At 36.1% G+C, this 13721-nt stretch overlaps 1 long non-coding RNA gene across 1 annotated transcript; it reads left to right on the top strand.

Annotated features, from left to right (window-relative positions):
- Positions 1–9641: 9641 nt before the first annotated feature.
- On the top strand, positions 9642–13510 carry LOC144320174 (uncharacterized). The gene is made up of 3 exons (XR_013385738.1): positions 9642–9710; positions 10946–11074; positions 12826–13510. It is a non-coding gene; the product is annotated as an uncharacterized LOC144320174 (long non-coding RNA).
- Positions 13511–13721: the final 211 nt, after the last annotated feature.

The following is a 13721-nucleotide window of genomic DNA, read 5'->3' as shown; positions in this document are numbered from 1 at the left end:
ACAAGAAATTATTTTTTCTAAATCTATTTCTTTTTCAGCAGTAATAAGTATTATATAAAATTGCCAAAAATATTTACATTGCAAAAGTTACATAAATAATACTTATTACATTTAAAATTATATGTCTATTGTATACCCACTGTTGGAGCTGGAGTGGGTTGGGATATGTAAAGGACATTTAGTAGAGGGCTCCTAACTCTAAAGACAATCAATCAGTCCTTAAATGAAACATCAAGGCACTACGAAATAGTGTTTGGATATGATAGAGGTCTAGATTGTTTAGCACAGGCTGCTCTTAGAGATGAGAAAATTTAAAGATTAAGTGACCCGTGAGGTGCCTTGGTGGCTCAGTGGATTAAACATCTGCCTTCAGTCCAGGTGGCGATCCCAGGGTCCTGGAATCTAGCCCAGCATGAGGTTCCCTACTTAGCTGCTGTTCCCTCTGCCCTCCCTATCCCACTTGTGCTCTCTCTCTCTCTCATTTAAATAAATAAAATCTTTAAAAAATAAGATTAAGTGAACTGAAATTTGACCTTCAATTAAGATCTAAAGAGATAAATGGATGAAGGAACAGAGATTGGTGTATTATGTGTTAGCTACGTGCTCTTGAAAATCCCATTCCCATGCCAGGAGACAGTCTTCAGTTAATCTTTTCTAAAGCAGAAGGAATGAATTCTGAGCCCTATGCTTGCCTGGTGCTCCAGTATCATGAAGGGCTATCTGATGTCTTGGGAAGGGCATGGGTCCCAGTGTCAGAAAAGCTGAGTTTGGTCCATTCCTTCTCCCTTTTTTTTTTTTTTTTTTTTTAGATTTTTTTAAAGATTTATTTTATTAGTTGTTTTGAAAAAGAGAAAGAGTGAAAGAGAGAGAGAGCACACATGAAGGGGAGAAGCAGAGGGAGAGGGAGAGAGAATCCCAAGCAGACTCTGTGCTGAGCACCAAGTGGGGATCAATCCTGAGATCATGACCTGAACCAAAATCCAAAAGTTAGATACTTAATCAACTGCCTCTCCCAGGCACCTCTAGTCCATTCTCTACTCATGAGCTCTGGGGACAGCTAGGTTAGCTCACCATTTTTTTGTTTGCAAATTGTGACATTGCCTTGCTAGTAATATGCACAATCACAATGTGTGTCACTTAGTAGGTTGCTCTTACATGTGTGACAGAATGACAATGTGCAATGTGCTAGGAAATTTAAGAAAGACACTCATAATATTTAGCCGACTTCGATTCTGTGTCAAACATAAAATTGAATCTTCAGTATAGGACTTCCTTCTACTTCCTAATTTTACTAACTTTACCACCCCAAAACTCATTTTGAGGAGTTAAAATACACCATATTATTATTACCTGTTAAGAGAAGTAACTTAGAAACCTAATAAAATTCATGAAATTTTGTTACATAAACTATGACTGTGGATCACTTCTATGGTTTAAAGCTACTTGGAGGGTGTTATTCTGTATGTTAGTAAATTGAACACCAATAAAAAAAAATAAATTAAAAAAAAAATAAAAATAAAGCTACTTGGATTTCCTCTAGAACAAGTTCTTGAAGTGGCAACTCTGTTAGAATTTATCAGCAGTTTTCCCATAGTCAAAACACATGAAAAACCATGGAGGAGAGTGGTTGGGATATAAGTATACTAAGAAATGATCTTGAATCTTTTCATTTTTGTCCCACTCTTTCTCCTCTCTGAGATGGCTTATTGGTTACTTCTGCCCAAGCCTGTTTATTTCTAAAGGACCAAGAACTCAAAGGAACTGAAGAAAGTTCTTAAGTCTAAACCTAGGATTTTGCAGGAACCACAACAAAAGGAAATTTCTTTAGTAATTTAGAGATCAATGACTCTGGCTCTTTCTGGACATATTTATTTTGTTGAGGAAAGTGTTAGTGGGAAAAATGTCAGTTTATACCAAATTGGCTTAAGAAGCCAGGCAAATGACATGTTAAGAGGCATCTTATGCTTGCCTATTCATATAGTCCAGATGGTGATGACAGGGACTGAGAGACTATTAAGAAGCAAGAAGTTATTTGGCTATAACCGCTTTTATGATTCTATGTGTGCAGCACTATTTAAATAAATCTCAATATCAAAATTGAAACCAGTAATATAGCCTCTTTTTAAAGTCTTAAACTGTAGGTGATTAGTAATTTGTCCAGATTTTCAAAAGGTTGTTGTTTTCCTTTTTATCTCCTGTGGAGATATAATCTTGAGGTCATGTTATTCTGAAATTCATGCACAGATGCATCCTTGCAATATATACTGATATATCACGTACCTACAGATAGTGTTTGTCTATAGATCTGAGCAAGTGCACACGTGCACACACATACACACACACACACACTTGTGGCATCAAGTTATCATCATCATGCCATTTAGACCAATATCTGAAATGGAAATAATATCACATCATTTCCTTATTCTAAATTTCTTTAGAGGTTGCTATTTGGCCTTCCAGTAAATGTGTACGCCAGACCAAAATAGAGACATGCAAAGCCAACTATGACTTATTTCCAGTAAGAGAAATCCTACCTTTTAATTTCTCCAAATCACTGAGTACAATGCTCAGTGATACTGGACTAAAACTTTAGCAGAGTTGTCTACCACGCATGGACCCACACATGTTTTGAATTTCACAGATAAATAATTCAAAGTTTATCAGTGCACTTTCAAAGTTAACTTACAACCTCTGCCATATTTTTGTTTTCATAACATTGAAGGACTTTCCCAAGAAGGGGCATATTTCTCTTCCTGTCTTATTGTGAGGCTAGTATAAGCCAAATGATCAACAAAAAACTCACAATGAGGTTTTAGAAACTTTAGCAATTTGTGCCATTATTTAAGATACACAGTAGGACTATGTGGATTTAACATTATAAGAAAAAACACATATTAAAATAATATTTAAGATCTTTCTGTACAACTGACTGGTCTGTTCTCCTAAAATATCAGATACATTTGGTTATGCCCAGTAATTCCACTGTGTAGAGAAAGATACATCATATGTCACATTGTAAGAAGGTAATAATATTTAATATTACTTTTGATGATACAAACAAGAGCCCAGTTTTCACACTGATCCCTGAGAGTTAAGATCCCTGAGAGTTAAGTATCATGATTTCAATAGCACTCTACTAATGGTTTCTTATTGATTCTGGCCAAGTTAAAGAATGATTCTTTTCATGTTATTCCTTTCAAAAAAAACAAAATGCTTAAACCATGGAAAACTCATCTTTTTTTGTCATTAGTGTTTGCTTTTGGCTCTGTGGGCACAACTTCCGAATAGTTACGTTTGGCCAACCTAGTCCAAACTAACACAAAGCTTGGCTTCAGGGAGAAAAATCTAGCCTAATTTTAAATATGAGTATTCACTTTTCATTAGTATTTATGCTGCCAGGGAGACTGGGTAGCTTGCCAGCAAGAATATTGCCTTTGGCACTAGAAATAACTAGGTTTAAAATTCTCATGCTATTCAGGAATGATGTAAACAATTTGTGACTCAGTTTGCTCCTTCTTTAGATGGGGACAATAACATACACCTCCTTGTTGAAAGTATTAAATACAGTAAAACACACATGACATATCTAGGGGTAACAGAGGGCTCAGAGACTTAATAACTGGTACCGAACATAACCTCTCCTCACTACCTAAAAAGTCCCTGTGCTAACAAAATGCAACTTTATAAACTTTCCCTTAGCACTTTAAGCTTTTGACCTGCTGCTTGTCACTTAGGGAAACTGAGGCTTGCATGAACAAAAAATGTAGACTGTTTGACCTGCCTGGTAGTTCACCTTATTTCCTCCACAAATAGGCATAGCATCAATTGATGGTCTGTTGACAACATCAAAAATGTGCTGTTTCCTTAGCTCTCATAACCTGTACCCAGAGAAATTATATCATCCTGAAAACTTTGTTTGTATAATTGGCAGATGGAGCACTTAAGTAATTTGCCACCAACCTTTCTAGATTTGATAGACATTCAGGGTACTGAGGTTATCTAACAGAAGCAAGCAACATCATTTGACTTTTAAAAAATTCATAGTAGTCTCTGAAAGCCTCGTTGTGCGATTATTCTTTTAATGCTGTTGACACAATTTTTATTATCATCAGCAAAGCACATTCTAAAGTAAAATTGCTTCCCATGGGCTAGGAACTCTAATGGATGGTGCCTAATTATTTTAATGAAGTATGAATATAAGTTTGATTCTCTTCTTTTCTCTTTTTTTTCCGTACATCTTTGCAGAGGAAAACTAATTTAGAAGTTCTACTGTGTGGACGTAATTTCTATCATGATACTATAAACCTACTTGTTCATAATGCTTTTTTTGCAAAACTACCAAAGAGTTTATTTATATTTCTCTATTTCTTCTCCCCCCACTCTTTTTTTAATATTCTGAACTTAATTACTGAGTCTGTGTGGTGTGAATGGACCCCTGGGGGCTTGCTACCCCAAGGGGACTGTGTACTCTTAACTTTTCCCATGAGGTCAATGCCATCTCATTTCTTCTCAACATGCTGGCCAAATCTGGAGAATAAATCCACCATATTCAAGCAAGTCCTGGGGATTTAAAACCATGAGTCTCAATGAAAAAAAAAAAAAAAAGCAAAATTTATTCTAAATACCTAGGTATCTATGCCAGTTCAGCAGCTTTTAAGGAAATCCAGAAATATTCGTATAGAGCATGGAGCTGAAAGGACATGCGGATCTAGTTTTGCTATTGCAAACAAACTCAGCCCACAGAAAAGTGCTAGCTTTGTCCTATTTCTTGGCCTGGAAGATAAAGTATTATGATAACTTTTCTCCACATGTTTAGATTTATGGGAATTTAACATTTTTTTCTTTAATAACTTCAACTACAGGATTGGGAGAGCAAATTAAAAAAGAAAGAAAGAAAACATTAATTCAAATATAGATAGGTTTACATTTTATATAGATGACCTATTCTGATAAACCATTAATGTCCTTGCTTTTTGTTTCTTTTTATACTAGCTATAGGATCCATTTCACATATACACATACAAATATGTTATAAACATACATATATTTGCATTTATGTTTATTTATTTTTTTAAATTTTTATTTATTATTTATGATAGTCACACAGAGAGAGAGAGAGAGAGAGGCAGAGACACAGGCAGAGGGAGAAGCAGGCTCCATGCACCGGGAGCCCGATATGGGACTCGATCCCGGGTCTACAGGATCGCGCCCTGGGCCAAAGGCAGGCGCCAAACCGCTGCGCCACCCAGGGATCCCCATTTATGTTTATTTAGTATGTTTAGGTGAGTATGTGTATGGATGTCTGTGTGCACATAAAACAGAGAGAGATAAAAAGCAAGGAGACACACATGCATGCATACACACACAGACACACACACACACAGAGTAGTTGGCCAATATACCTCTGCATAAAATTGACAGAGACTAAAGTTTAGAATAATTTATTACTGATTAAGTTCCTCAGTCTGAGGAGTCTTGCTCTGAAATACAAAGTCACTAGTAATCAGAAGGTCAGGTTTTGTTCTCTGCCATGTGCTTTCAAAAATAATAACTCTACTGCAAGTATCAAAAAGAATTAACATATTAGAACTCTAACCTGTAAAGTACGTGATTGTTACTACATGACTTTACATGTCTTTCCCAGCTCTAGAATTTCTATCATTGTTTTGGAAATGGTGCTTCAGGAAGCAGAAAGAACACTGCTGTTTTCTGGTGATACAGATAGATATTTAGATACAGATATAGATATAAATATTAATTTTTGGTAGCATAAAAATAAAATGTCTTAAGAAACTACTTCTGAATCTACCATTATAAGTTTTTTTTTTTTTTAATTCTAAGCCAACAAAGACTAAAAGTGATTTTGGTTTTCTTTTTCTTTTTTTTTTAATTATTTATTTATTGATGAGAGACACAGAGAGAGAGAGAGAGAGAGAGGTAGAAACATAGGCAGAGGGAGAAGCAGGCTCCTCACAGGGAGTCTGATGTGGGACTCGATCCTGGATTCCGGGATCATGACCTGAGCTGAAGTGAGGCACCCAACCGCTGAACCACCCAGGAGTCCCTGAAATTGGTTTTCATCCTTCTTAATACAGCCGGAATATATTAAATTTTAAACAGAATGGTACACAATAGCTTCCTTATCAAAATGGAAGAGGTTGGCTAAAAGGCTTCTGACGGGTCCACCTTGAGAACTTCCCTGAGAATCTGACCTTTACATGCTTCCAGGACCTACTCAGGATGAATTTCCCTCCACATCTCCCACCACAACACTACAAAACAATATACTCCAGGGCATGTGATAAGACATTTAGGTGCTCTAATCTCTCCAATATCCTCCCTATTGTTATAGAATTCTATCTGATCTTTACACTACTTAAAACCCCTTCTTCCTTTGTGGGAGTCGGGTCTTCATTCAACCCTAGGTAAACATTCATTGATTTTTCTAGCCTGCCGCGATATTTCTTTTTTTTTTTTATTTAAATTATATGTGCTGTCTATCATCCTTATAACCTTCATAATAGTCTTTTTGTGTTCTTCCATATGTGAAATACCTTGATCTGCTGAGGAACCCCTTCTCCCAAATTTGGTGCTTAATGCATGGTAAACCTCTAATATATACTCATTGAAGAAATGAGCCCTTCATAGTCAAGCTCAAATATTCAATCTTTCCCAATTCCCCCAGGCAGCCAGCTGCTCACATATGTCTTTACATAACATGCTGTAAATCAGTCATTCAACACAAATTTTTTTGAACAGCTTCTACGTGCTAGGCATAGTTGGAATATTGGCAATAGAGGAGTAAACATGATAAATCTGCCCTTGCAGAACTAAATTATTTCCACTAAGAAAATGCAGATAATAAAAAGAGCAAACTCAAAAAGTGAGCTAATTAATTTTAGGCAGTAATGATGCTCTGAAAATAATCAAATAGGTTATGGGATGGAGTTTGACTGCTTTGGACCATGGATTATGCTAGTTGGATATTTATGCCCCTCTGTGGAGCTCATATATGAGTGGAATCAGGAAGGATGAGAGAGAAATAGCCATATGTAAACCTCTGAAAAGTTATATGCAGGAAACGCAAAGTGCAATGGGATGTTCCCTGAGGCAAGAAAACATGTGATTTGTTTGATGCACAGACAGAGGGCAGTTGTGGCTGGACCATGGAATCTGTAAAAGGAGAGAACTAAGGGTGGAGACATAGTAATAGACTGTGTGGAATCTGTGGTCCAAAGTAAGGATTTGGAATCTTGCACTGATTACAATGGAAAATCAGTGGATTGTGGTAAGTAAGGAAGTTACAGATTATCTTTTTTTTTTTTTTTTTTTGAATACTGCTATATGTTTTTGTTGTAGTAGAAACTAGATTAAGGAAGAGAAACCAGTTGGATGGCTATTGTAGTAATCATGGCAGGATATCGAAGGAGACATGGAATGGGGTGGTCACCAGGTGAGATGAGAAGTGATCATATTTATAATGTATTTTAGAGGTAAAGTCAATGGCTTTGCCTTGAATTGGAATTGGTGGTAAGGGAACAAAAAGATTCAGTGTGAACTCTTTTCACCTAGTTTCTAATGATGACATTAAATGAGGCAGAGGAAATTGCGAATAAGCAGGTTTAGGAGGGTGAACTGAGGAATATGTCACATGAGTTTGGGACCACATTACTTTTGAATTATTCACACAATTAAATGAGCTCCTTATGGGCAAAGACCAGACTAATTTTACCTTGATAAAGAAAGTATGTGTTTTAAAGTTTAAACTTTGAATTGTGTTTCAATTCTGTCTCCCACACCATGTAGTTTCTGAAGAAATACAGATAATGTCAGCAACTACTAAAAGCAGTTGGCCTTAGGAACTTAAAAAGCAAGTATTTGAAAAGCACCAAGATCAGTGCTTGTCATGCAATAGGGATTTAAAAATAACACTTCTTCTCTTTGTATTTTAGCAACTAGCATAGTATCTTTCACGTAACAGATGCCTTTTCCATGATATAATTATGGAAATATAGATACTGATAAATTTATTAAATTATAAAGATTATAATATGATTGAATCAACTATATTTTTCTCCTTGTAAGTTTAATACTCATAACCTCTAAGTGTATATGTTGTGCCAATCCCTGGAAAGGCACCACAACGTGTTGGCTTAGAAAGCTTATATGCCCAAAGTAATTCTTATACGTGGTCCCTGACCTTAAAAATATACTTTTTCTGTCTCACAAATGCCTAAATACCTTAAACCTATGGTTTTCCTCTTATTATCTCCCCACTGATAAGACATAGAAAAAGAAGCAACAAAAGGAGAGTGTCATGAATACTGTCCAGACTATCTTCCTAACATGTGTCATGTTTGGAAAGGCCATGTGGGGTTGTAGGGAGACAGTTGGCTGATGAGTTCAGGAAGGACATAATTTCACTATCATTTGAGCTTCCCAAGTTGTTATACATGATACATACCAAAAGAAGAAGCATTCCCAAGCTGTTACACATGCTGTCTATGAACAGAGCAAACATTGATTAAACTTGAATTAAAGGTGATTGGGATTAATTTTAAGGACTTTGGGGTCAGCAGATGGAGATGAGAAAGTGAGGAGTTAGCAACAGAGTAGCAGAGAATCCTTGAAGTATAAGGGCCAGTTGTGTGATTGGGGTAATACTAACAATAGCAGGGAAGCCAAGCCACAGAGTTTTGGTGAATGATGTCTCTCCCCCAAAAGATGCATTCATGTCCTAGCTGGTGATATCTGTCAATGCAGCTGTATTTGGAAATAGGATCTTTACAGAATAATCAAGTTAAATTGAGATCACATTGGATTAGGGTAGGTCTTAATCCAATGACTACTGACTGTATAAAAACAGAGAAAGTTAGAAACAGAGATAGAAGAAGAAGGCCACGTGATGAGGGAGACAGACACCAAAGGAGGCATCTACAAGCCGAGAAACACCAATGATTGTTGGCAACCCTCAAAAGTAGGAAGAGGCAAAGAAAGATTCTCCTCTAAACTTTCAAAGAAACTGTGGTCCTATTGGCACCCTAAGTTCAGACTCTAGCCTCCAGGACTGTGAGAAAATACATTTCTGTTGTGTTAAGCCACCCAGTTTGTGGTCCTTGGTTATGACAGTCCAAGAAACTAATACACATAGCTTTGAAGAATTGCTGCATGTGATAGATCAGTCATTGTCAAGATATTTACAGTTTAGTTATGGATACATTTAAACAACTCGATAGGTAGATGTATAGATGGGTAGATAGAAAAAAGAAAGAAAGATGACAGATAGCTACTGTACAGCCCCACCCCCACTCCAAACCCCATTCTCATTTTCCACAGTTTTATTTTTTTTATTTTATTTTTTTAAAATTTTTATTTATTTATGATAGTCACACAGAGAGAGAGAGGCAGAGACACAGGCAGAGGGAGAAGCAGGCTCCATGCACCGGGAGCCTGATGTGGGATTCGATCCTGGGTCTTCAGGATCATGCCCTGGGCCAAAGGCAGGCGCCAAACTGCTGCGCCACCCAGGGATCCCAACGCAGTTTTAATTACCCATAGTCAAATGGGAGCTGAAAACAGATGATCCTCCTCCTGAAGCACAATCAGAGGTCAATAATGGTCACACACTACGTCATAATGCCTGAGTCATTCACCTCACTTCATCTTATCATATAGGCATTTCATCTCACATCATCACAAAAAGAAGGGTGAGTATAGTACAAGAAAATATTGAGAGAGAAAGACCTCATTCACATAACTTTTATAACATCATATTGTTATAATTGTTCTATTTCATTATGTTATTGCTGTTAATTTCTTACTGTGTCTAATCTGTAAACTAAACTTTATCACAGGTATATATTATGGGGAAAAAAAAAACATAGTACAGATAGTGTTCAATGCTATCTGTGGTTTTAGGCATCCACTTGGGGGTCTTGGAATTTATCCCTCATGGATAAGAGAGGACTACTCTATGTAAAATAGACTCTAAGGCATTATGACACCCATCCATGTTGTGTTTTGTTATTTTGTTGTTCAGGGTCTTTGAGGAAGTGGATGCCTGATGGGTTAAATATGCAAAATGATATCAGGAGAAATGCCTGTGAAGGAAAATGATGAGAGAGCCAGAAAGCCTGGGAAAGCCATCAGACCACCCTGCAGGTCCGACCCTGAGTAAAAAGGAGAGGAAGAGAAGGAAGGTGTATGAGAACTTTCTTAAGCTACTGTATAGTTTAAGGAAAGTCCAGAAATGTCACAGGAGAGTCTTCAAGCCAAAGAACCCTGGAAGAATTTCTCATATTCCAGGCATGACTCTGCCTCAAACCACATTTGGTCATTGGATGGGAGTAGTCCGTAAAAAGCCTAATTTCAGTGCAAAGGCAGTGATAAACTTTATACTGTTGCCATGGGGACTGTCAACTACTTCATTGAAGTTTAGATCTGAGAGTTGTATACTCATGGTCCTCTTAGGGAGTGTAATGATAGGGATGGGGTGGAGGACTCTTACTCTTACCTTCATACCTGACAGTTATTCTGCGCTCACCATTTGTATGAAATTATTCTTCACATTTTTTACCATCTTTAATTTGTCCAGATGGAAGGAAGGGGTAAGGATGGTGGAACAGGAGAAAGCAGAAAGTTCAGGCTAGAGCTGGAGTCTATTCATGCGTGAAACCTGTTTCATATATAAGGCAGGGCTTATATTCTTCATCATTGGAAGAAGAGAGATCTCTACCTCCCACCCAGAGTTATAGGCGTATAGACACAATTCCAACCCTCCCTTAATCCTGTCTACTAAAGGGAACTCAATATGTGTGTTGAGCGAACTTTTCCAGATCTAATAATGCTATTCTTCCCATTGTTTTCCTTCCTCTTCAAATTTTCCTTTGCTCTGGGCAGGTTAGTATTACTCAAACATTGGTATTCATACTATTTTCCACAGCATCCTTCAGGTGGTCTTATTTAAGGGAAGTAAACATTTCCTGAGGACCTGACATGTGTCAGACATGGGACTAACATGGATTGATTTCACAGAAGAAATATGTGGTCCCTGCTTTTAAGAAATTTGCAGGTAAGTGGAAGACACTGAAGCACAGCATGGTTAGTGCAATGTTACAAGCACTGTATTAAGAATAGTTTCAGGTGTGTTTGAACAAAGATGAGCAATTAAAACACCCAGAATGGAGGACTGTTTATCAAAGAAAGTTCCCTAGTACACTGAAGCTTGCAAATTATATGGTTTTTGTCAATCATTGATTTACCGGATGGGTTTCTTCAGTTCAAATCCTACCCCTGCTCAGCAAGTGGTTTAAGTGTCTACATTATTACTAATTATTTAGTGCTATAAACTTTTAAATAAAAATAACATTTGTTTAATTTGATGCCCAGAACAGCCCAGCTTATTTAAAGGTTAACGAATATCATATGCATATTCAAGCACTGTATAGAGGGAGCTCAAGATGTAAAAATATTAAATTGTAGAGCAGGAACACAATTAAAACATGGATTATGCTCCAAAGTTTACTCCTTATATAAATGTTTTGGAATGCATAATACAATTTCCCATAGAATACAAAACTATGTATTACCAGGCTAGCCCATGAAAGTCTAATTAGCTTATAATGTAGGCAGTATATTATATATTTATCATGAAAATCATTAAAATCATATTATTCACCAAAAATTGGAAAGATTAAATATCCAATAATGGTGGCTTAATAAAATAAATTTTGTTTTAGCTAATTAGCTGTATAATGGAATGTTGTAAAGCCATTGATGATTACCCTACAAAAGAATATTTTAAAACCTTATGAGTTCTCTGATTTAAAACATTCAGTAACACAAAAATGCAAAAAGCACAAAACAGAAGTTTCTTAGCATTCCACTTTCAAGAGCCACCTCTTGTGAATAGTTCAGCATACATTCCATACTTCTAAAAGAAAATTATTATTGGACATGGAAAAAATTTTAGTAGTATAATATTATTAAAATAATTTTTAAAACCATTAGAATTAATACAAAAGTGTTTTAATAGTAAAGAATGGGAAGTTTTTATTTTTTTGTTTTTTACTTTTCTGATTTTATTTAGTTTATATATTTATTTGTGACTTCTCAAAATTTCAGGACTTCCAACTGCCTTTTTGTCAAGAGTTGGCTTAAGTGTCTCTTTTCAGAGAAATCTTGCTTAAATAATCCTTATTGAAAATAACTATTCTATTTCTTCCACTACGTACTATCATGGAGACCCATTATTTCCATTAACATGCTATATTTTTCCTCATAGTATTTATCATCACCCAGCATATTACATAGCTATTTAATGTCTCTCATTGTCCTACAAGTTTCAATCCATGAAGACACAGGCTAGTTTGGTTACTGCTTTATTTCTAGCAACATAGACAAGTGGCTGGAATGTAGAAGGTATGTAATAAATATCGTTGAGAGAGTTCTTCAATATAAACAAATTACTATATAATCAGAAAATATTGTATTTTCAAAGTCTGTATTTATAATAAGCATGCTACTTTAACTATATTGAAACAGAAAAAAAATGCATACAATTGGGGAAAATATAACCTCATGGATATTAGAAGTCGGTAGTTGAAGAAAAAAGTTTTTAATTAGGGAAAGAAATCAACATAAAGATGTTTCTTCAGATTTTGATGTGATCTTTTGAATTAGTTCAATATTTTCTGGATGGTGGATACTAAATCTGTTTACTGACCTTCAGAAATGCCCCCCAATAGGCCATCAGTCTGTTATTAGCATGATTCATATGCATAATAGTTATGTTATACTTACGATGATATATTCTTGGCTCAGAAACAGAACGAAGCATGGGACTAACTGAAGAGAAGACAAGAAAAGAAGAGGAAATGAGAGGACTTCAAGAAGCTTCTGGGCAAGATTTAGATGACCTGATGTAACCAAATGAATCATTCAGGTTAAGCTAAGTTATGTAGAGATAACAAACACTATGAACACACCAAGAAGAGTTTTTTTTTCACTTATGTCATGCGCATCAAAGCCAGGGGCACATTTTCTTTGTCCATCCTGCAGGACCCAGGCAGAAAAGTCTGTTTTGTCCCTGCAGAAGGAAAAAGAGAAGGCTTTGAAGTTAGCAAAATCTGCACTGATCTTCAAGGCTCTTTTCTATGGGTGACACCACGTATATCTTTTCCAATGCCAGACACATGGTCAAGAATAAATGTCATCCAGTAGGAAAGGGCAATCTTATCCGATGCCCAGAAAGAGAGAGAATCAACTATTTGTAGACTTCCTTAATCACCACACAGCAAGAAAAAAATGAATGGAGCCTCCAAGTGAGAAAGCATATGCATTAGAGGAAAAGAGGAGTGCATTATTTTCCAGTCAACTTTGGGGCCACTACAAACTGCCTCAAGTCAGGCATTATGTGAGGTTCCTCATTTGTAACAGGGAATGAGCTGCAGGCCTGGAAAACAATAGTAAAATAATAGTAAAATAAATAGTAAAATAAATTAGTAAAATAGTAAATAAATAAATAGTAAAATAAATAGTAAAATAATAGTAAAATAAATTCATTGTCTTGATGATATTTAATTTTATTTTCATGTATTTCCTACTTCAGACAAATCCTATCCACACAAGTATACAAAATTATGATGAATGAGTAAATATAACTGGAGTTCAGATAATGATAGTATTAGTGTCTCTAGTCATAGATTAGAAGCAGAACG

The sequence above is a fragment of the Canis aureus genome, chromosome 9, assembly GCF_053574225.1.
Source record: "Canis aureus isolate CA01 chromosome 9, VMU_Caureus_v.1.0, whole genome shotgun sequence".
In the NCBI taxonomy this organism is placed as follows: domain Eukaryota; kingdom Metazoa; phylum Chordata; class Mammalia; order Carnivora; family Canidae; genus Canis; species Canis aureus.
This window is presented reverse-complemented; position numbering and strand designations above follow the sequence as displayed.